This window comes from Hyperolius riggenbachi, chromosome 3, assembly GCF_040937935.1.
Source record: "Hyperolius riggenbachi isolate aHypRig1 chromosome 3, aHypRig1.pri, whole genome shotgun sequence".
Lineage (NCBI taxonomy): Eukaryota > Metazoa > Chordata > Amphibia > Anura > Hyperoliidae > Hyperolius > Hyperolius riggenbachi.
This window is the reverse complement of record NC_090648.1, coordinates 237,555,703-237,579,775: the sequence shown is the minus strand read 5'-3', so window position 1 is coordinate 237,579,775 and position 24,073 is coordinate 237,555,703. Positions and strand designations below refer to the sequence as shown.

At 41.0% G+C, this 24,073-nt stretch overlaps 1 protein-coding gene across 3 annotated transcripts in view; it reads left to right on the top strand.

Annotated features, from left to right (window-relative positions):
- Positions 1 to 24,073, top strand: part of PLXNA4 (plexin A4) — a 910,299-nt gene that overhangs the window by 423,555 nt on the left and 462,671 nt on the right. Inside the window, exon 5 of one of the 3 annotated variants that reach the window (XM_068276020.1) lies at positions 18,958 to 19,021. The exons of the other annotated variants lie outside the window; for them this stretch is intronic. The gene's annotated coding sequence lies outside the window, so the exon portion shown is untranslated. Of the gene's footprint in view, positions 1 to 18,957; positions 19,022 to 24,073 lie in introns of those variants that run through there. 3 annotated transcript variants of the gene reach the window in all.

Below are 24,073 nucleotides of genomic sequence, written 5' to 3'. Positions count from 1 at the left end.
GTCTCAGTTTTTTTCATTTTAATAAGACTGTTAGCTGAAATTGTTTTCTGTGAGGTTAGATTCACAGTGGGACGTTGCGTTTTGATATGACGTTAGTCGCACCGCAAACTTACAACGCAACGCTCCCAAAAAGTCGCAACGCAGCGTTACCGTCGCATACAGCAGATACAGTAAAAAATACAGGCAATGAAAAGTATGCTTCCAAGTCATTACTGAGCATGTGCAAACAGTCAAACGCAGCTAATAACATGTATAACGCACAGCATGCAGTACTTTTACTTAACGTGCAGCGTTAGTCACCAACGCAATGTGTGCACTGTGAACAGGGTATTGATTTTTCATTGCAGTGATTTACTCGGCGTTAAATGCTGTTTTAACGTGCGACTTTAATGTCCCACTGTGAACTTAGCCTAAGTTGGATTTAAATGGATACCATACAAATCTGTGGAAATCACAACAACTAGCCTGCAGTGTAGCAACCACCTGAGCCTAGTACACTAGAAGGAAATGTAGGCCAAAAATCAGATCCAAAATCAGGCATATCCTGAATTCTGCTATACACCATAAATACAAACTACTGATATACACATAGGCCTAGTGCACACCGGAGCGTTTCCGCTGCGGTTTGCGATCTGCTTGCGGGTGCGGATCTGCTAGGGTAATGCATTTCAATGGGGTGGTGCACACCAGAGCGGGTGGCGTTTTGCAGAAACGCATACTCCCGGGCTGCAGCAGATTTTGGATTGCGGATGCGTTTCTGCCTCAATGTTAAGTATAGGAAAAACGCAAACCGCTCTGAAAAACGGCACTTCAGAGCGGTTTGCCAGGCGTTTTTTGTTACAGTAGCTGTTCAGTAACAGCTTTACTGTAACAATACATGAAATCTACTACACCAAAAACGCTACACAAAACCGCAAAACGCTAGCTGAAACGCTGCAGAAAAATAAGAAAAAGCGTTTCAAAATCTGCTAGCATTTTGCGGATCTGCTAGCGGTTTTTGGTGTGCACCAGGCCATATACCGTATTCAGCACCACAATTCTCATCATAAGCTGCGGAAAAATGGAACTAAAAGTGTATTTTTAAACATATATACTTATTCTTCCTGCATCTCACCTTACATACTATTAATCGTTCCCTAAAACTGAGCTCTTCATTTAAAGACATCATCTACAGTAGTTAGAATGGAAATTTTAGCTTTAGGCATATGCTGATGTATTGAATGGCTTACTGCTTCTTATATGTGATGTTGAGCCCAGAGATACGACCTCCTGGATCGGCTTCCTGCTGCACTCATTAGCAGCTTGTTTTTCACAGCAACGTATATGAGGAATCCAGCAAGGTAAGTGTGACCTCCTTGCCCAGCTCAAGGCAAGTTAGAACAAGAAGTACAGCCAGGAGCTCTCACTGCTGGGTTTCCTGAAATATTGCAAGTTAGCAGATCATTTGTGTGGGTGCTTAATTGGAGATGTGCAGCAATGGGTAGTGAATGGTGAAGTCAATGACTGTTCACTTCAATTACGGAATCGCCTAGAGAGATGATCTTATTTGTTTTAAATTATCTGCACATGACTTGATATGACCAAACCTTAAAGAAGAACTGTAATGAATAAAATTGCTTTTTTTTTTTGTTTGTTTTGTTTACAATATTACTTTAGAAACAATTTAGTCAGTGTTTGCCCATTATAAACTCTTTCCTCGCCCTGATTTATACTCTGAAATTTATCACAGGCGGCAATATCTTTAGTGCTGGCAGGTGTTCTCTGAGGAATGTTTGTTTATAATAATTCTGAAGCCAGCCCAAAATATACCTGCTCTCCCAGAATGCTCTGGGGTTGAGAATTCTGCATATCTACTCAGCCTCAGCTAAGCATCACTGGGAGGGCAGGGTTATATGCAATATACTGCAATATATACCTATAGTAGATGTTTCTGATGCAGGAAAATTACTGTAAAAGTGGGCATCCTAAATAATGTACCACATTCTACTATATGTCACTACAGTGCCTCTTTAACCTAACTGCCTGTCACTGCACAGACTGCCTAGTAACCTTCCAAGATCTCCATCCTAGCATCCATCTGAAGCTGAATCACCTTTACGTGACCGTATGTGTAGAGCCATTTACAACTGACAGATAATAGTGAAGAAATTCAGCCAGCCACTTACCTGTGAATGAGGGAAAATAGTTTATATTACTGATCCATTCTTTCTTTAAAATCTACTAATGTCAAAGCATAGGCATTGTATGTTTGTTATATGCACATGGGCATCTGACAAAGCTGTCACCTATAATGTCAAAATTCAATTTGATAATGGAGGAGTTGCACTCCTTGGGCTTGATTCGCTAAACCGTGATAACTCAAATATCACACCTTATCAAAGATATGACACCTTATCAAAGTTAACACGCCTTATCAGAGTAGCATAGCGAGCACTATCAACCCGCAGGAGCTCAGGGCAGGGCGAGTGCCATTGCCAATTAGCAAGCATAAGTTTGTAGTGCTCGCTATGCTACTCTGATAAGGCATGTTAACTTTGATAAGGTGTGATATCTTTGATAAGGTGTGATATCTTTGATAAGGTGTGATATCTTTGATAAGGTGTGATTTCTTTGATAAGGTGTGATATTTGAGTTATCACGGTTTAGTGAATCAAGCCCCATGTGTGTTTAATGTCATTGTGTCCGCATTATTGTACATTTTTTAATAATGTATTCTCCCATAAGCAGCAATTCAGACCTGATCTAAATGTTCAGAGAGTGCAGTGTCATCCTCCCCACCTACCTGTAGATCTGTTCTTTTTTTGTTAGCTGATGAAAAGTCCTTCTACACATATTTTTCTGTATTGTTTGTCTGGAGTACTAGTTGTGGCCTACCATTATATATTTGTATATAGTAATGATTGAAGGAAGGAATGCATGGTTACAGTTTGAAGATTTGCACATGAAAATAACATTTTGACAAATGTAACAAGCTCCAGGCTATACTGTATTCAATATATGGCTCTAGTTGTGAGTACTTGTCTTCTGATATACATGCATGCATTTTTCTATACGGTTGATTGTGTTGAAATTAATTTGATGAATACCACCCTCCACTACAAGTTGAACATGGACAAGACAATGGACTCGTCAAAATGAGCGTTATTTTACAGGGCGACACAGTACTCCTGTCAAGGGCCTTTGTGGGCCATTTTGGTGAACCAGGCAAGGAACTACCCCAATTTTGTGATTAGGAAGATCATAGTCTATTTATGCTGGCGCCAATAACAAAATGACAGGTTATATACAGAAATGATGACCAAAATAAGTGTATAAAGAATACAGGAATGATTACCAGGTCAGATATACTTCACTGACCCAAACTCACTGAACCAGCACAACAAACCTTTCCTATAACTGTTGTCCATATGGGTAAAAATAACCCATACAGACCAAATCTTAAAATAGCAAATTAGTAGCACCTGCCTCATCACTGTTATGCTATTTAGGCATCACTTGTCATTCTAATCAGCAGTGCCCATTTAGGTGTTAAAACTACCATTCCTCCATTTTTTTATGGAATTTGCAGTTGTGAATAAAGGCCCGTACACATGCTCAACTAAACCACCAGTTGTCTACTTGATTATCTGTTGGATGACAATCAGTCGTGTGTTCCGGTGGCAAACAACTAGATGAGCATCTGATACCAGGCGGTTTGCCTGATCTATCTGGCGTATCACATGCCTATTGGGCTGATATTGTGCATTTATCCACATGTGTACAACGTCGTTTGAGCGACACCCTTGTTTTGAATGCGGCCATGTAGTGCAGTCCATCATTTAGCGTGCCCACACAGTATGTAAATGAGTTGGTCATTCAGTTGGTCAGTACGCGTAAACGGTTTGTCATGGTGTTGGTCATGTTGTGGTGTTGGATATGCACTTTGTTGAACGTGTGTACGTACATTACTTACATACAGTACTTACATACAGTATAAAGCACAGTATGCTAAGAATCGATCTGTGGTCACCCCTCCAGCAAGTGTAACCCCAGACATCTACTTGCCTTGGCTATGCTAAAAACTACACTGCTCATGTCTAGAAAGAACTGGCCCTAAATGATCTCTTCTTCATTCCTTACCAGCCCTGTGCAGGCCCATAATGAGTCATTTTTGTAATCTAAACAATAATGGTTACTTATATTTTAAATAAGAGCTAACATCCGCTACATTGCATTACCTAGAGGAGCCTCCTTTTAAGCCTTTTTAATTATGGTAAGTATAAGTACACTAACCCTTTATGGATTACACTTTATTCCCCATTTCACAACCTCTGCAGGCATCCACTTTTATTTTCTTGGAAGTGCGGGGCATTGTAAAGATTAGATTAATAGATGCTGAACATAACAAACGTTTCACATTTGATTCCCGGTGTCAGGGGAATTGTTAGGTATAGCCCACAGATCCTGCTTCACGTAGTATATAATTGTAAAAAAAAAAAAAACAAAAAAAAAAACAACATTCTACGCATAGTGCAATTGAACTAACATAAGCTGGATTCATCAGTGTGACACCTAAGTGCAACACACATGGCATTTTATGAAGAAAGCATTAGTCAGAAAGCAGTGGGTAATACAAACAGAATGCACTTCTACAATTGCAGGTTGTGTATTATTACTATTATTGCAGAATGTGGCAGGGAAGCAGCGCCAATAATAATCACCTGTAATGCCTTTATCCTCTACCTGCACTTAACGCCATTCCTATATGTATCTCTGTGATCTTACAACACACAGGCGATTGGCATCCAATTGTGAAAAAAGGAGTTCTATGTTAAAACATTGCGCTGACATGAGCTTAAGAACTGGCACTTATCACAGAGGGATGCAAAGATTTCTAGAGCACAGCTGGTTGTAGGAAGTAAAAACAATAAAAAATGAATTTTGTGTAAAACATCACCTTAATGGTGTTTGTTCAATTGCAGCAGAAAGAGAACAGCAAACTTTCAGGGGAAAATTCATTTTCTATGGGAACCTTTGGGCTCCGGATGTGAAATTGATTGTGCAATGTTTGTGATACCTCTCACCGCTTGGAGATAAATGATCTTCATAGATGTGCTGATATATGAGCTCAGGAGTCCGTGGACGCTTCTTCTGAGGATGTGATAAGTTAGGGACAGAAGGCTACTGAATGGGACCTGTGAATAAATGGTTCCCACAGCGTGAGCTTGAATCACTGTCAGCTGATCCCATATATTTCCAGCACAGACTTTCTTTTGATGCCAGGTTATAAATTTCATGGTTGCCAGAAAAGTGAAGAGGATATTGTATTTCAACGCTGACTGCATATTATCTTTTTACTTACCTTGTGGGATCCAGGGATGCGATAATGCCCAGTATGCCAGCTTTCAAGAGCGCTGAGGTTTGTAATAGTGTATTAATTGTTGTTCCAGCACATAGAGGGAGCTCAATCATGTAGAAATATAGTTATCCTGGGAGATTGCTCTTTTCATGGACTGGAGAGGATGGAGATTTAATGGAGACAGGATTGCAACAAATAAACTATTGACTTGGAATAGACCACATGCTGACACCTATTAATTATGATTACATTGGTGCATAAGAGAACTACAATTCACTATCCCCCCAAGCATCAGGATAACTGAACAGTGGTGGCAGAAGTAGTAATAATACCTATTATTATTATTATTACTACTAGTAATAATAGTAAATAATATGATACAAATATTATCTATATGTTGCATGGTCCTTGATTTTCTAATTCACATTATTTAAATGGATTTTCTGTATCCATGGTAAAAGGAGTAGTGTCCTGTAACTTCCACTCTATATGAAAGTTTGGGTTGGATTTGCTAATGCTGGGCATACACGGCTCAAATTTTGTCGCTCGATTCTCACGATCGATCGATTCCCTGCTCGATTCTGCAGACGATTATCTTATCTTCCGTTCGTTTTTCTTATCTTTGTGCATTGTTCTCAATGCGGAATTGGGCGGCGAAACGATCGGGCGGGAGAAGGGACGTGTCGGAAATTATCTATCGAGCCATCTAAGTGGCTCAGAATCGAGTCGTGTATTCCCAGCATAGGACTCTCAAAGATTAGTTCTCACCAGAGAAAAAAATTATATGGTGGCGTGTATGGGACTATAATTGCACCAGTGCTGCTTCATTGACCATTTAGAAAACTTCGCGGTTGTGTAGATTTACCCAGGTGAGAACTGCAAAGTTTCCCACCAAATAATAGACTTTTAAATAAATGCAGACCAGGTTTGTAGGATCACTAATGCAGTTCAATGATCTTCAGTGTAGGGAACCTTAAGAAGTCTTTCCTGTCTTCCTGGAGTCCTTTAGCATGCTGATGCTCTTCACGCAAAGAGAAAAAGGATATAGATCGTCTTTCTAAATTCTGCTATTCCTAATCCATGTTTTTTTTCCCTAAAGAAAGCTCGCTATTGTTCCAAGAAAGAAAAATAGTCCTAAAAAGCACAGTTTTCTTATTTCCCCAGGTGTCTGCGATATAAGGGGGGAAAAAAACAGTACAAAAAATATCTTCTGTAATATTTACCTGCAAATCCCTGATGCTTAAGAGCTTCCAACAAGTGCAGACATGAAAACTATTAGATAAATGGTCACCATTAATCATGGAAAACTTTTCTTTCTGACCAAAGATCACTGCTGTCATCTTCAGGCTTGCCAGCTGTCCCAGTCCTTAGGGAGCAAAAGTCTCAGATTTTCAATAGAAACCATTGTAGGCACTTATTTTGAAAAACTAGATATATTTTAACTATGTTTTTGCAAAGGGTTTCTTACACAATTGGGTGAATGGTTGATAGAATATTTTTGTAAACAATGCTGTTATAACATGTAGAGTAAATGTAGATAGACGATTTTGGTTGTGCTTTGGGTCCTGATTCTTTTAACTTTCCTCGTGAGTTTCTCCCCAGAATGTTATGTTCTCTACAACGACTTTTAGCACCTCACAAGTGAAAAAGTATTAACAAATAGATAAGACATGTAATATCATACTTTAGGATAACTTATTTTAAGTATATTTTTGTTTCCTGGGGTTGAAAAGGGATTTTATTGATAAGGTTTGAAAACATCTGTGAGAAAACTAGCTGAATAGTTAATTAAATCAGGGTCATACTGGGTTAATGGCATTGTTTCAGCTGTGCTCATTCTTCATGTGTAAGTGTTAGGAGGGATTTACATTTCCTATAACTGATACCCATCAGTAAATATGGGTTGTTTTTATGGACCATAATTGTACTAACCATGTCTATGATACTCTTGTCAAAACGTTCCTATTCATGTTATTACGCACATATTTTGCACCATTCTGGCATTGCCTGTTTACACAAAGTTAAATCTTCAATACTAACTTCAACTAGAGTTGTGCACCCTTGTTGATAAGTTAGATCATATTCTGGTCTCTCAGATTTCTCATCGAACTCAGTGTTTTCACACCTGTTCTAGATTTCCCCAATTTCTGCAGCCCTATAAAAGTCAATAACGTTGAGACACTTGCAGTTGATTTTCTGTATGCAGTATAGGACACTGAAATATTTGAGGAATTTGGCTGGATGGTGGAAGATGCAAACTAATGCTGAGGAATTTTAGCACTAGAGACTGTCAATGAAATATAAGGAATTCTTACGCGTGTGTAAAGTTTGAATTGGACCAATCAAATGCATTTCCTGTTGACTTTTATTGGTCCCTTTCCAAGTTGTATACAATTTCAGTTAACTCTTCATGCAAGTCAGAATTCTTTGCTTCACATTGACCATCTCTATCCTCCAGGCAGTTTCAGAAGTAGCTGGATAATTGTACTTAGTGGTGCCTGCGTAGTATTGAAATATCACTTTGAGAGGAATACTCTTGTGTTGTAGCGCCTAATCTGCATATGTAAGTATAGAAACATTCTGCTAAATGTATTCAAACTGGAAGGTGAATCCATTTCAAGTTATTTTACACATGACAAGGCCAGACCCAAAAGGATAATATAATACACAATTTCCTGTTTATTTACTTTAACAACATCTTCCTTTATGCGCCAAACAATACAAAAATATTGCAGGAGAGCAACAATACAGTGAAAAGCGTGTCTCTCTATGACTAACGCTCTCTTTGTCTGCTGCAAGAAGCTTTTTCAAAGAAATTTAATTACAAAGCCTTTGATCAGTTTATTTAAATCAAAGGAAAGCGGAGGCAATTTAGACCTTTTTGTATGCAATTAATAGGATGGCAGCTCTGCCTATGCACTGCAAATCTTGCCTCTCAAACACATTTTTATGGATTTTTTTCCATAAACAAAATATTTTACCAACTATACCAGAGAAAAGCCTGGAGAATCTGCAGGGTTGCTATGCACCTTACATAATGTATGTTAGTTGGGGGGGAGGGTGCAATGCTTTAAATTTACGTAAAGATTAAAGTTTTGTGCTATGTACACCAGCTAGATGGTCCTCTGCCAAGCTGGCTGGTCAGGACCACTTTTCCTGAGAATGTAGCATGTTTGTGGTGGCTATAATACTTTGGTGAGAGATCTGGGCTGCCTGATTATCTTGTCCAAGTGCAGTCTAGGGCCATTGTTCTCCTCCATTCTCCTCTCCCTCTTTGCTCCTCAGTCATATGCTTCTCCATCATCCATCCTCCTCCATCCATAGCAACAGATCAAGCCAGAGTGATGCATCTGCACAGAACTCGACCAAGAACTGATGCCTAACGTGTATATGAACCGTCACACTGAATCTCTGTTGCTTTACACTGACACACAGCCAGGAACCAAACTCCAATTCCACCTTAAACTTTTTTTTTTCAGTTTTGAATTGAGTGGGGAATATATAGGACTTCTGCCAGAATGGTTTTGTTACTTGATTCCCCACTGGAAAGACTCCCAGCAATAAAAGCGAAAAACAGAAAGACTCCCAGCAATAAAAATTAGGCAGATGTAATAGCCCATTCTTTATTGCCCTCTCCATCATTATGGGGAGTTTTCTACACTTCTGGAACCTCTGTAGAGATGAACAGTAAATTGTGTTAACAAATTTCCACTTAAAATTCGGCCAAGCATACGAAGTAGCTACTGATCAATTAACTGGTAGCTGGTCCATTAATAATCAGTTAAAAGATTACATTGGATACATTTAAGACCTCCATCCCTTTGTCCATGCAAATCTGCATGCTATAATTTTTTTCTCATCTATAAGGCGCCTACACACGCACTATTGTAACAAACGACGGGTCTGTCAGACCCTCCCGCGGCATGGTTGTTCTGCGGACTGTAGTACCTGAGTACAGGTTGTCGGCAGACTGATGAGACTGTTTTTGACTGATCCGCCTGGCAGAACCACTGTGCCGTGGGATGATCTGACGGACCCGTCGTTTGTTACAATATTGCGTGTGTATGCACCTTTAGTCTTCTGTGATACCCACAAAGATAAACAGGGTCTGAAAGAAATTTCACCTATTAGTATCCGTCACCAGTAAAAACCTAATAAGTCATTCTAATCCTCCAGTGGCAATCCTCTCTGATATCCAATTAGAAGTCATGAAATGTCTGTGTGGCTGTGCAAGCACTTTTGATAGCAGAAAAAAAGATACAACGTTCATTTAGGTCATCATTTCTGTGTGTGGGAGTTGAATAAACAGCAGCATTGTCAGTATGGTTCAATCTTCAAACCTAGATATTTAACCCGTAAAACTCAAATAAGTATATGGGCTCCAGGAAAGTCCTATTTAGGATTAGTTCTACAAACACAATTGTTTGTGTTATTGATTTAATTTCACTTTAAATGACAAAGGGGTTGATTCACTGCTACAGCAGTGCATCTTAAGGTGCCCATACACTCGTCAGATTGGCAGCAGATAGACAAGAAATGCATCTGATGATCTATCTGATGCGTTTTTAGAACATTTTTTACTAGGATAGAATTCCAATAGATTTCAGTTTGAAATCTATTGAAATTCGATCTGATGGCATTTTTTTGCCATCAGATTTCCATTAAGGCCAATGCAAACTGATAAGCAATCTCATCAGATCGACCTAAATTTTCCACCCTGCAAGTTCGATGGAAATCCATCGAAATCGATCGAAATCGGCCGTCGATCGGTCGATTGGCCAACCGATTTGCAATCGATCGATCGATCGGTCGATCGGGATCGATCGGTCGGCCAGAAAATCGGCTGAGTGTATGGGCTGCTTTAATGACAACAACTGGTAATAATTCTCAGCGCCACTATGCAGTCATAGCATGCACTGCTAAATTACACTCTCCTCTGTTAGTTTATGGAGCGCTTCATTAAACTTATGGTGGCCATACACTGGTCGATTTGCCATCAGATTCGACCAACAGATAGATCCTTCTCTGATCGAATCTGATCAGAGAGGGATCGTATGGCCATCTTTACTGCAAACAGATTGTGAATTGATTTCAGCCTGAAACTGATCACAATCTGTGGAGCTGCCGCTGCTGCTCCCCCACCCCACACTGCATACATTATCTGTTCCAGCCGGCGTGAGTCCCCTGGTCCCCGCTCTTCTTCTACGCTCCGCTCCGGCTACTGAACTTTCTGTCCAGGGGAAGTTTAAACAGTAGAGGGCGCTCTACTGTTTAAACTTCCTGCCGGGACAGGAAGTTCTGTGTAGCTCTGGAGCCCGAAGCAAAGAAGAAGAGGTCTGGAGCCTGAAGCGGAGAAGACCAGGGGACTCGCGCCGGCCGGAACAGGTAATGTGTACCCGCTGTATTGCGTCGGTCGTCAGGCATTCGAACGCCGCTAACGACGCACTCCCGACCTGCCGGCGACCGAGGAAAATCTTCCGCATGGATGGGTCAACGGGAATCGACGGGAATGATCGATTTCGGACGGAAATCGATCGTTCTGTCACCGGTGTGCGCAGCGATTTCACAGCCTTTTCGATCACTATGATCGAAATGGCTGTATATTGGCGGGAAAATCGTTAGGTGTATGGGCCCCTTTAACAAGCGCTCCACTGAACCCACCTGATGCCCCAGCGGGTCTAGTGGCTTCAAAGAGCGATATTCCTGCTCTTTGATTGGCCCAGTAGGCTGACTGTCAAGTGAAAAAAGTATTCAGTGCAATACTTTGCTTGTATTCACGGTTTGTAGTCATCCTCCTGATTATTATTACTATGTGCCTTGTTTACGAGTGAAAATATAGAAAAAGAAGAGCACTCTAAGACCAATATGTGCAGTTAATACTTGCCCTGTTCAGACAGGTCTGACTTGAGTTTAAACGGCTGTCGGTGAGATACAGCCTGTATGTGCTTGAGTCCCTTTAAAGGCCAGGGACCAGGCTCTGGGGATGTCCACACAGTGAGTGCCTTTGGGAGGTGCAGCCAGTATCGATGTCCGGATGGCGTCCTCGAGTCTTAAGTGGTGAGACCTTTCCTGGACAGGTCAATTATTTACTGCACACACATTGGTCTTAGAGCGCTCTTCTTTTTCTATATGTTTATACAGTGGTTTCCAAGAACTGCCTAATCTGGTTGCCTGATCGCACCACCAGGGGATCCATCCAGATTTCCATCCACAGACTTTGTTTGAGTGGGTTTTGTTAGCTTTAAAGTAAATCTCCAGGCAAACAAGGCAAAACAGCTGATGAGTGATCTTTTGCACAAGTAGGATGCCTGGTAACAGACTTTATATTTCTTATTCAGTATAAGCGGTGGCTGGCTTTTTGTGGAGGTTTAACGCTGTGGCTTTACAGTTATGGGAATAGCATTTGCAATATAACAGCACCGAAACAGCAGCTGTGTGATTTTGTGTGGTGTAGTCCTATTTGTCAGTGCTTATGCCTAGCAGTTTTCTTAACATGGAACCATGTAATAATTGTATTTATTCATTAAAAATGAACTCATTGTAAATCTGTCTCCTGTAAAGACTCCTAGATGGGAGCTGTGAGGAACATGCTAGCTCTTATCCTGTGTGTTGTAATGTAGTGTAGAGGTCAGTCTGTGGGCTGGGCTGTCTGGAGTGATTTGAATCACAGAAGTGAGCAGATAAGTATATGTAATTGTGGGCTGTTAGTTCTTTGTCTAGAGGTTATCGTCAAGCAGGGCATCCCCACTGGTACCCTATTTCACTGAAAGAATGTATAAAGCAACAGGTGTTCACCCTTACAGACATAGAAAGGTGTGACATTCTATAAAGGGGCCCATGTCAGCCCGCCAAAGGATGCATATATGGCTGAAAGGGAAATTTTACTTTTTAAGAGACAAAATCAAGTTTGGCTCCATAAATTTCAAGGATTAAAGCACATCTGAAGTGAGAGGTATATGGAGGCTGACATATACTGTATATTTCCTTTTCAACAATACAAATTGCCTGGCTGTCCTGCTGTTCCTCTGCTTGTTATATTTTTAGCCATAAACCCTAAATAAGCATAAAGATCAGGACTGAAGTATGTAAATTAGCCACATGCTTGTTCCAGGCGTGTGATTCAGACACTACTGTGGTCAAAGAGATCAGCAGGATTGCCAGGCAACTGGTGTGGTTTAACATTAAATAAATGTCAGCCAGCCAATTCAGGTTTCTTTTAAAGGATACCTAAATTGAGAGGGATATGGTTGCTGCCTTAGCAACTTCTACTCAAATTTGGGCAAAATAACATAGATTAAATATACTTGATTATCCTACAAATAGTAAAAAAAAAAATCTTGACCTATTATTGTCATCTGAAGTTTTATATACCAGGCATATTTAATGTTATTGTCAGCGGTTGGATATCTTTCCATAAACTAAATTGGAGCTTAAAAGTAAATGGTGTTATTTTGGATTTTTTTCTAGACTGGCTAGACATGTTCATGTGTGATCTCCAGACCTGTTTACTGTATAGACGTTTTGTTTCCTATGGCTAAAGCACACACAATGTAGCATGATTCATTTTCATTGGACACAGCGGATTAAGGGTATTTTAGGAAGGAGAGCACAAAAGGCAGCATTGTGTTCGCTAGTGGGACTTATTTTTATGGGAGGAAGGAAGTTTCCATAGGAAGCATGGTGCATTTGCATTATACCCTGACTGCTATTGAATCGTATATCAAAGATAATTGGTGGCAAAGTAAGCTTACCATAACAGATTAATGTCTCCTATACATTTGTGACATGCTTGTCAGTCTTCATTGTCCATGTCTTTATATTTCAAATGCTTTAATCGGATGCATGAAGGAAACAAGATCGTCTCCTGACTATTTGAGTAAATGATGTGGTTTGCACTCTTGCCTTGCAGCATTGGGGTCCTGGAATTAATTACCATCAAAGATACTATTTAAATGGGGTTTTTGATATACATTTTGTCTTGGTGTTTTGGTTTCTACTCACGGTTCAGAAATGTTGGTTAGCAGACATTGACCCACTATTGTGTGTGCATGTTCTGGACTTTAGAGGGGTATTGGCGCATGCATGTCTGTAAAGCAACAAGTCCCTCTGTCTAGTACGCCATAGATATGTCTTAGTAGCTGCTTTAGATATCATTAGCAGCAGTGATATTTTGCAACTACAATGTCTTTTGTACGCTATGGTCCACATATTGTGAACTCTGTGACTGCAGTTCCTTACTTTTTACTTAAAGGGGAACTGAAGTGAGGGTGATATGGTGGCTGCCATATGTATCTACTTTTAAACAATACCAGTTGCCTGGCTGTCCTGCTGATCTATTTGGCTAGAATAGTGTCTGTATCACACCAGAAATGAGCATGCAGCTAATCTTGTCAGATCTGACAATAATGTCAGAAACACCTGATCTGCTGCATGCTTGTTCAGGGTCTATGGCTAAAAGTATTAGAGGCAGAGGATCAGCAGGATAGCCAGGCAACTGGTATTGCTTAAACATAAAAAATATGGCAGCCTCCACATCTCTCTCACTTCAGTTGCCCTTTAAAGGGAACCCGAGGTGAGGGGTATATGGAGGCTGCCATATTTATTTCCTTGTAAACAATGCCAGTTGCCTGGCAGCCCTGTTGATCTTCTGACATAAGAAGTGTCTGAGACAAAACCCTGCAACAGGTATATGGCTAAGCCAGTAAAACCTGAGTCAGGTGAGTCAGAGTACCTGATCTGCTGCAAGCTTGTTTGGCGTCTATGGCTAAAGTATTAGAGACACAGGGTCAGGAGGACTGCCAGACAACTAGTATTGTTTAAAAGGAAATAAATATGGCACCCTCCATATCACTCTCACCTCAGGTTTCCTTTAACAGAAATAACTGTATCATGAATATAACACAGGTAGCTCCCAACTTACGAACGACCCACTAATTTGGCCTATAAATGGGAAATTTGTTTCCATGGAAACAAGTCAATTTTCTTTTTCAAAAAGACCTTGTAGTTTTTGAGAAAGTTGATTTTAAAAAAAATCAAATTACTGGCAAAGTGACACTTAGCTGTGGCAGGGCCGAAGTGGCACCGAGAGGGACACTGAAGGCATGGGGGAAGCAGAAGTGACACAGTGGGGGGGGGGCACTGAAGGCACACGGGGACATAGAGGAGGTACAGGGGGCAGAGATGGTACAGTGTCTTGACTTATGGACAGATTCAGGTTAAGAGCAAACCTCGAGTCCTTATCTTGTTCACTAACCGGAGACTACCTGTATAGGTATTTTTTAATCTTGTTTAACAGGGCAGAGTACATGTGTTGCAGTGGAAAAAAGGGCAACCTGATCTGCCCCCTGAAAATGTTCCCCTTAGGGTGCAGCCTATGCAGAATTTTTTTTTATTTTTTTTTACCAGGTTTCCATATGTGTTACGAGGGACCGATGCACTGTTGATTTTCACGCTTGTGACATCATCAGTAGTGGGAATTGCTCATATGCCTTTATGAAATAGATGGTGGCCCTATGAGTGAAGGGACTGATGTTCCTGTATTGCTAGTTGCAATGCTGATACCAGTATACCAGCTACCAGATAGTACTATCATGTCTATCACCATGACAGAAAACATGCTGAAGACCCAATATGTCTAGGCATTTGCCATAATCAAGCTGGCCAGTTAGAGGTTTGCTAACCTTCTCAGATTCAAACCTTTAATTAGAGATAAGGGACATACACATGAAGAATGGGGACAGTTAGAGGCCACGTACTGTACAGATGCTGTAGCCTTGCTATGGAGGAGAGACGATGGTGGGTGCAGAGCTTCCATTGGTAGAGGTAAGGAGAAGAGAATAATACGCTTGGCTGATATGATCAGGCACTTCAGATGTCTAGTCAATGCATTGGGGAGGCTGCACACACATTAGATTTTCAGTAAAGCTGACCCGACTGGCCTTCTCAACCGAGAACCCTCTAACATTGGTATGAGGCTTTAGGTGTATTACGCACAAGTGATGGCTAATGCAAAATAGAACCCCCTTCCCTTCACATTTTAAGGACTCTCAATGGAAATTTAGTAGCAAAAGAATGGAAATTTAAGAATGTCAGCCAAACTTAATTTTAAGCAGAGCAGGAGTTTTTTCACACACACCTACCTACAGGGCCGGCCCGCTCATGAGGCGGGGTGAAACATTTGCCTCAGGCGGCAAACTTCAAAGGGCGGCACCCGCCCGGGGGGGCCGGCCGCCGAGCCGGAGGGGTAGTGGGCAGGTCGGGGGTATTGTGCCTAGCGGTGGGGAGGGGGGTTGGACCCCCCCCTCCCTCGCCTGGGTCCCCCGATCTGCGCTCCCCTCCAGCCTGTAATTAGTAAGCTGCTGCCAGATCGTAAGAGGCACGGGCGGGGAGGACTCACCTTTTCCGCGTTCCAGCGAGCGCTCCACTGACGTCACTTCCTGCATCGCCGCCCACTGTATTGTAAGTGGACGGCGATGCATGAAGTGACGTCAATGGAGCGCACGATGGAACGCGGAAAAGGTGAGTCCTCCCCGCCCGTGCCTCTTACGATCTGACAGCAGCTTACTAATTACAGGCTGGAGGGGAGCGCAGATCGGGGGACCCAGGCGAGGGAGGGGGGGTCCGACCCCCCTCCCCACCGCTAGGCACAATACCCCCGACCTGCCCGCTACCCCTCCGGCTCGGCGCCCCCCCCCGGGCGGGGGGGGGGGGGGCGGCGGCAGCAGCTCTGCCACATTTGCCTCAGGCGGCAAAAAGTGACGGGCCGGCCCTGCCTACCTAGGAACAGAAGAGAAGACTATTATACATTATTCCAAACTATCCCATTAACCAATTCATATTCTAACCATTTACCATTCTGTTAGACAAATGCATTTTGCACCCTTGAATGTGTAGCAATCCCTGGGGAGACGATACAACCTGCAATCTCCACACTAAGAGAGTCGTGAGAGATCAGTCAGTGTGTTCTTTAATCACATGGCTTCTGTGACAAATGTTGATTAGCTAATTGCCACTGGTCACTTAAGTCAGGTGTGACTAGAATGTATTAACTCATGCGAGACCATACTGCCAGTAACCATGCCTGTTGGTATGAAATGAATGATCATGTTTGATTGTTCTATTTGTAGATTGTTTGTCTTTAGACAATCAATACAGTGCTCAAATTCTCAGGGGTAATTTTTATGTTTTCTGAGCTACAAAACTTTTTCTAGCATATGAAAATTGTGTCACTAAAAAGCCAGGCTCATACATAATACTGGGTTCATTACATACTGTATTATATTTCGAATTTGTCTTTAGTAGTAGGACATCTGGCATATGTGAGACCTCTAGTGGTCAGTTAGTAGAAGCAATTGTAGATCTCTCAACACACCAAAGAGGGAAATAAAGATAGTTAATAACCAACTAAAAAACCTAGCAGCAAAACTGCTAGTAGCATTTCTTTGCTGTACTATCTGCATTAGAGCAGATGCTCTAAAGTTTGATTTAGGGACATAAGATCTGCTGTAGTATACATAAATCAAAGGAGAGAGACCCTTGCACCAATTCTTCTGCTAGGATCTAATCAGTCGGTAACAGAACTGCTGCTATATAGTGTGTGTGTGTGTGTGTGTGTGTGTGTGTGTGTGTGTGTGTGTGTGTGTGTGTGTGTGTGTGTGTGTGTAGATAGACAGACAGACAGACAGACAGACAGATTTTACATATGCGCTAATGCTGGGCATACACGGCTCGATTTTGCCACTCGATTCTCCCGCTTGATCGATTCCCCGCTCAATTCCGGGGGCGATTCTCTTCCGCTCGTGTTTCTTATCTTTTTCCGTTGTGTTCAATGTGGAATTGAGCGGTGAAACGATTGGGCGGGAGATTGGACATGTCGGAAATGATCTGTCGAGCCATCTAAATGCCTCAGAATCGAGCCGTGTATTCCCAGCATAACAGAGCAACCTTTCTTACCACCCTCATTTTGGCCCATGAGACAGGCTGAAGTGACACACAGAGAGCAATGCCAGCTGTTTGAATACATATATGCATTATGGTTATATGCATTATACCCTAGGCACACCTAATCTAAACTTACTCTCATTTAAATCTATGCCATGTGTTGCATGACCAAATAACAATCTTATTATTGCACATTGTCACCTCACCTTGTTGGCTAGAGTTGCAGTATCTTTTTACAGAGCTGCCATTTTGTTTTCTGGAAAGCATATATGGAGAGTCGCACATAAGTAGTGATTTGGTTGAGAATTTACTGTTGTTGGTCAAATTACTCTCAAAACAAACAGTCCCAACCATTGTCAGTGGAACGTGGAACACTCTTTGTACAGAGCATGAATCATTTTACAATATTATTGTTACTTTTGCAGAGTTCATTTCTCGGGGATTACTATACACTTACAATTCCCATATTTCCTGACAAATTGTGTCAATTACTATTATGTAAATGCCTTCAATAAAGTAAATATTTTGCATTGAAGAAATTAATGTTCATATTTACCGGGTCTAACTCATTGTGACTGATCAGGGAAACACTGCGTAGGACATGTATTAAACATGACGCATAGCAGCCAGTGTGAAGCTGTAAGATGCCTGCAAAGGAGTAATAACATTGAGAAAGTTAACTTCTAAAACTCTGCCATCTGCCAAAGTTCCATGGACCGCTTTTTATTTTTGCACTTGTTTTAGTCTAAATGGTTCTTAGCATTCCAAAGTACTGAAGATCTCTGCCAGCATCTAAAAACCCAACACTCATTTTTATTTAATTCTTATTTCATTTTGCTTAGAAATTCTTATAGTTCTGGCACATCTTACAGCATTTTACAGACCGCGTCAAGTAGATTACCTCAACTCAGGAGGGTTCCGAGTTTAACTTCCCTATCACATTGTGTGGTCAGTTTGTTGGGAAATCAGTTAAGCTACCAGTATAGTTTATAGATCTGGCCAGGAAGGCATGTACAGATTTTGATTCAGTCTGGGGTTATAGCACTGAAGGGCAATAGTGTTATCCACTTATCCATCATGCTTGTGTATAGTGGCTGATTTGCACTCACTGAGCAACTGATATTGGCAAAAACACGCTTGATAAATGTTTCCTCTCATTTAATGTCTACTCTGACATTCGGCATCTGTACTGCATTTAGCAGTTTAGTTTATTTTGAAGGATTGGGATTGTTTGATCAATTATTATCAATGGAAACAGTTTAGCTGAGCATTTTTATTTGGCTTTCTGACTGTAGCCATGTAATTTATGATTTGCAAGTGAGTCTATTTAAATATCTGTTACCCTATTTTATGCTAGTACATTACTCTACAGGGTGGTGCACAAAAAACAGCCAAGCTGCCTGCCACAGGAGCACGTTTACAGAAAGATGGTGGTCCCTGCCTGGTGTGCCTCTTACTCTATCCTTGCTATGTGTGTCTTTTCTGACTTTACTGAAGCCTGTGTCAGCTGCATTTGCTGCGGTATGAGAGCACTACCCTTACATCTGCCTGTATACTTGTGCTTGTTGCATGCAGCCGGGCCTATCTATCATACACCACTCTTTATAATGGTAAAGTAAACAAGCTTAGGTCCATCCAGCTGGTTACAACTGCATCACATTTCAATTCTATGTCTGTAGATGCTAGGATATACTGCAGACAACTTATTGAAGTCGCTCAGAGAGGAGGAGGTGCACATTTTATTCTCTTGAGAGGAGCCAGAATCATCAATGTCCTCTTGATCATCCCCACCATCACCATTGTTAGGTTGAAAAAAGACATTCGTCCATCAAATCCAACCAGAAAAAAATAATAAATAAATAAAACCACCATCCTGAACCTGCACATATCCCAGTTCATCCTTATTGTCTTAATAATAATAATAATTGAAAGCACCAACATATTATATAGTGCTGTGGGCGTCCATCTCCTTCTACCATTGACTTAGCACACATGCTGAAGTAATCCTATAGCCATGTTTATTGAAAGGTCCTTCATAGTATCTTTCAGTTGGCAAGTCCTCTGTGCATGGCAGGCTGCCACCTGAAGTTTTGCCACCAGACTGTTGCTGCTATGTTTACCATTGCTTGCCATCAAAGCCAATTACAACTACTACACGTTTTTCCCCAAGTTACAAAATAGCTCTAGGTGTGTGCGCATATGGTGTAATTACTACGTACGTCTGGTAAGCCTATAAAAAGCAGGGATAATTATGATGAATGAAACATGAGGTCTTGAAACATCATCATGGAATATTTAAATGATCAGTTTGGCAGTTTTTAAAAATTAACATGATAAACGAAACATTCATAGGTCTGTGAAATAATGATGTCTTAAAGGAGCCCTGGAGATGTGTGCATTAAGAGTTGAAAGATACTGAAGTGTTTGATCATGTAAATCAAATCATCTACTTTGGAATCTCATATGGAATTCAAGCCTTACACCATAATCCACCTGCGCAATTACACCTCTAATGCTCAAATTTCACATTTAGTCTGTCAATATGTTTAATAAAACACATAATGAGCGAACAGCACCGTGTACAGTCTAATAGACAAAAAAGCCACAGATAAATACATGAACAGCCTGATTCTCAATTTACATCACGTCCAACAATTTTTTTGTATGTAGCTGTAATGTACGTATGGCTATGTATGCTGAGAGTGCTTTTATGTGGAATACATTATTCTTTAATGTTAATGCTAAATGGTTCTCTGGTGTAACAGAATATTATACAAAATGTGCAGTGTGTGGACTTGACTCCTAGTCTCACTGATAAAGGGATAGAGATGGTCCATTCTGTGCTTATGCTGCTCTACCTCTCCACTGCACGAATGGTCATCTTTTAAAGTGGATCCGAGATAAACTTTTACTTATTGCATAATTGTGCCCCTTACATATAGTTTATGGGGCATTTCTCAAGCCAAATATTTTTTTTGTTTCAATACCCTAATTCCCTATAAAGTAAACAAGCCTCGTCCACAGCTCTTCCACGCCTAGGCATTCTGAGTGCCATGTAGCAAGTGCTCATGGTAGCTCAGTCTGGGGAAGAGGAAACTTTTCTTGGAGGAGGAGGCGTTGCCAGCCAGAGATTTCATAGGCAAGGGGGTGGAGAGGGGAGGAGAGAGGAGTGGAGTTTTCACAGGCTGAGGGGTGGAGATGCAGAGCAGCTTGCCTGTGTAATAAGTAGAATATGACTGCTCTCATTGCATCACAGGAAGCAAGAAACATATACTGTTGAAGTTGTTTGCATCTAAACTTTAGATAAGATATACAGACAAGTTACTTGTTATAGTTACTTTTTCATCTCGGATCCACTTTAACTATTTTGTTCAAGAAAAACCCCAATCCAAGAGACACCTAAAGAGATTTTTAAAATGTGTTAAGTAGTCTTTATTAATCCAACGATGCTGACAAAAGCACAGTCCTTTAATATCAGTTAGAAAACATCCCGATGCAGATAGCCATCTGCTAACCTAGATAATCAAGCATAGGCTTGTCAATGTTGTAGTGGTTTCCTTAAAATATGTAGCAAGTTTTAAATGAAGCGCTCGCTTTGATACTTTATGGTAGGGTGGGTGACTGCATACCATTGCCCATAGACCGCAGAGGGCCTCCAGGCAGACACAACTGGATGGATCCCAAGGCTCTTGATCCCTTGGTGGAACAAGTAGCTTAGCTGAACATTCCTATTTATGCCATGGAGAGACAAGAGGCCCACACACACAGACACCTCTGACATCAGCTTACAAACACAAGCAGCTGAACAAGTTTTTCTACTGTCCAATTACTTGAAGACCCATAAACATGATATCCTTTGTCTATGGCTATAAAAATAATAGGACTGCTTAGTCAGTAAGCAAGGACTTACCAAGGTTGCAACTAGAGAAAAATGTTATATGTACCAGAATACCAATATGTTATAGAGTTAAAATAAACAACACAAAAGTATAGAGACACTGGGACTGAGATACAGGAGCAGGCAATCTGCCAGGCCACCTGTCGTGTATAGCTGGGAGGGCTGTTTCTGCACTTCTGCACTTCATCTTGGGTCCCAAAGAACTAAAGTCTCTGCCTCTCATTTTTCCATTCAGCCTAAGTAATGTGTGACCAACTTCAACGCAACAGTAGCACACAATCAAGGCTAATCATCTGCTGATCCGTTTCAAAAGAGAATGCAGTCTGATGATTGGCTTACTGCTGTCTGCTCATTTATGCTTTAACTCGCCGTATCACATATGAAGCAAAACCATTATGGTATCTAACAAAATGAAAGAATGCAGAAATCATATTTACATTGCTGGTGTCAAAACAGTGGATTTTATTATTGTTTACATCTCTGGCTCCATAAAAACGGAAGTCTTCAGTGCCCCGCTGTGCCACACAAATGCTTTTAAAGTGCTCCTGTAGAGTTGTGGCAGTGAGGTTGTACAGAGTTTAGCTTTATTATAATACTTGTACTTTTATATGGTGGAAGCAGAACTTTAATGAGCTCAGGTAGATTCCCAAACTTGAGCAGACCTCTGTGTATGGAAGCCCAAGCATGTCCCCTCCTCTACTCCACTCTGTCTTGGACTTGTCTGTACACTAGAGGGCAGAGGGTAAGGCAAGAGGTTGGCCTAAGTCAAATCAATAACCTTTTTTCATGAACCTTTCAGTAATCCTTCCTGACAGTATAATATGGCCAAGATGAGGATGTTGGCAAAATGTAAAAACATCCAGGCCAGGTTTGCAGGAATACTTATATTCCCTAACCCTGAAGAACCTAAGTAAGCTTAAGGTTGCATGTGTGAATGTTTCCTTCTTGGTAAATTGATTTGTTTTGCCCCCTATAATTACATTGTGTGTAAAGGATAAGTCTGCCATTTTTGAAGCAGTGAATGAGTTATCCCGCCAACCTTTTGTATAGCTATGTCAGAATGTTGCAATGGTTTTTGTGACATGGAACAACATCAATTGTACTGTATGTTCCTACAGAGTGGGTTACATGGTCAAAGTGCTAAAACTATGTCACACATGATCAAAATAAATAAAATAATATTTTGAAGAGGTTAGTGAACAGGTCAGAGTGGCTGAGGCCTCAGAAGTGGGTTGTAAAAACCATGCTATATATCTGAAATTACTGGATAGTGCCAGAAAAGCACTCCAGCAAGTGCTAAACACATCACTCATCCTGGTAAAGAGCCTCTGAGTAGTCAAGGGAAAGTAGTAGTTGCTGTTCTTCGTATGTCAGTTATTTCACATGTCAAGGAACTTAGTGCACTTCCTAACAGCCTCTGAAAATGTAGTTAAAGGATAAAGGTATGTTTGTACTGTTATTAAACTATGCACTCAGTGCTGTATCTGTATGTACTCTTCCTGGTTGCTGTCACAGCTTAATAAAAGATGTGTAGTGTAGCTTAAAAAAACAAAAAACCTTATGCAATTCCAGAAGGTGAACTGATTTGCTTGTTTGCATAGAGTGTGTGTGAACGCTGTGACATCAGTAGAGCAGTACGTCAGCCAGGTTGTTTTTTTTTCCCTTATTGGTTTTCTGAATAGGCTACTATTGGGCAGGAAGTTTGAATACAGTACCACATCCTGTTACTGTGTAAGAGTTCATCCCAGTAGTGTGATAGTGCAGTTTTGCTTTGTGGGAGATCAACTGTAATAGTGGCCAATCCTTTTCATCCAATCTTATAATTTTTATTAAATATAAGGGACTGACTAAACTATCCATTCAATATATTCACTTCGTTTACCCTTATACTAAATAGATTTGTTAAAATTGGATGAAAAAGATTAGATCATTAGTGGCCATCTTTAAAATGATTGCAAAGGGAAAGCAGAACAACCTGTGTTTCTTGGGAAGGGCAGAACACATTGCTTTGCATTGGTACTCAATATTAACACTTTGGCCTCAATTCACTATGCTTTATCAAACACTTTATCGAACTTGATAATTTACCTCATGGGTAAAATCTAATTTTGATTTCAGTAAGGTGTTATAGATTTAGCAAATGTTTTATCGATAACCTGTTCAAGAAATCTATAACACCTTAGTGAATTCAAAATTAGATTTTACTCATGAGGTAAATTATCAAACGTTTGATAAAGTGTTTGATAAAGCTTAGTGAATTGAGGCCTATGTATTCACTACTTTTACTTTCTGGAAATGTATGCAGTCCTGGTAGTGGCCTGATATTAAAGAGACTCTGAAGTTTAAAAAAACTATCGTTTTATTTAATAAAAGTGTTTAACATAATAACCCTACCTAAACCGCCACATCCCCGCCACACTAATCTAACTAAATCTAAATACCCCCAAACTCCCCGGGGGCAATCCGGGCAGCGCTTCTGTGTGAGGCAGGGCTATGAGCTGCAACTCTACCTCTCAGCGCCGGATCGCCGCCTCTCCCCCGCCCCTCTGTCTTCCTTCACTGAGAGGGGCGGGGGAGAGGCGGAAATCTCCCGTTGACAGACGCGTGTGAGGCAGGGCTGCAGCTCATAGCTCCGCCTCACACGGAAGCGCTTAGGGCAGCAAAATCCACGACCAAGAAAGTCGTGTGTTTTGCAGGGGAGAGGGAGGGGGGAGTTAGGGGGGATTTAGATAGTTTACAGTATCGGGAATGCGGAGGTTTAGTTAGGGCTATTATGTTAAACACTTTTATTAAATAAAATAATTTTTTTTTGACACTTCAGTGTCTCTTTAATACTGTATTGCCGCTAGGCAGATCCTTCTGCCTTCTGGAGTGCTATTTTTTGTTTATAACTGGTT